At 59.4% G+C, this 906-nt stretch overlaps 1 protein-coding gene across 1 annotated transcript in view; it reads left to right on the forward strand.

The window, feature by feature from the left end:
* Positions 1-906, forward strand: part of SMPD2 (sphingomyelin phosphodiesterase 2, neutral membrane (neutral sphingomyelinase)) — a 24296-nt gene that overhangs the window by 22902 nt on the left and 488 nt on the right. The window lies entirely within an intron of this gene.

A 906-nucleotide genomic window follows, 5' to 3' on the forward strand; every position in this document is an offset into this window, starting at 1 on the left:
CTGAAAACTGGTGACTGCTCCGGCAACCAGATTTGACTTGGATAGAAAATAAAGGCGATATTTTAGCTCTTGGCGCCGGGTCGGGGAGGCTTTATTCGAAGGGAATTGGAGGGATTGAAGCGGGATAGTGGGGCTGGTACAAATGAAAGGTGGACAGGAGGGTTTGGGGAGGTGCTGAAGGGAGCAGCAGGAGGAACCTGCGCCCGGGACCCCCGTGCCCGGCACGGCTGGGGCTGCCGTAAGCACCATTTGGCTGTGGAGGCCACCCTGCAACAACCGGGGACCCCAGAAAGGTCTGAGAAGACTGTGCAAAGGCCAGTTGAGCGTTGGCAAGCAGGAGAAGCCCCAAAGAGGCAAGGAGGACACGGTCGCCGGTGTTCTGGTCCTCGGTGTCACAGTGCCAGCCCTGGGCACAATCCCCACGGGGAGCTGCTGGACAAAAAGCCCCTTTCTTGGCCCTGGGGCGTCGCAGCGGGGTTTCTGACCCTGGTTGCCTTCAGTGGCCAGGGACAACGTGGACGTGGCACCCAAAAGCAGTGATGGAGAGTGGCGGGATCAGCCCAGTCTGTCACTGACCTCACTCGTAGAACCACATGTCCCAGGCTGGGGTAGATGTCCTCGGTTAGGATGGAATTCCTGCATTAGGATGGATGTCCCAGGCTGCAATGGGTGTCCTGCGTTAGGATGGATGTCGTCAGCTGGGATGGACATCCTGGGTTACATTGGGTGTCCCCAGCTGGGATGGATGTCCCGGGCTGGGATGGATGTCCTGGGTTAGAATGGAAGTCCCCAGCTGGGAAGGACATCCCGGGTTGGCTTCCGGGGGCTACTCCTGACATTGCCCCTCCACATTTGGCATCTCCTCTGTGACCCGCCTGTGGTGGCCGCAGTCACATCGTTGCCGCT

This window comes from Charadrius vociferus, unplaced genomic scaffold (assembly GCF_000708025.1).
Source record: "Charadrius vociferus isolate BGI_N301 unplaced genomic scaffold, ASM70802v2 scaffold1511, whole genome shotgun sequence".
Lineage (NCBI taxonomy): Eukaryota > Metazoa > Chordata > Aves > Charadriiformes > Charadriidae > Charadrius > Charadrius vociferus.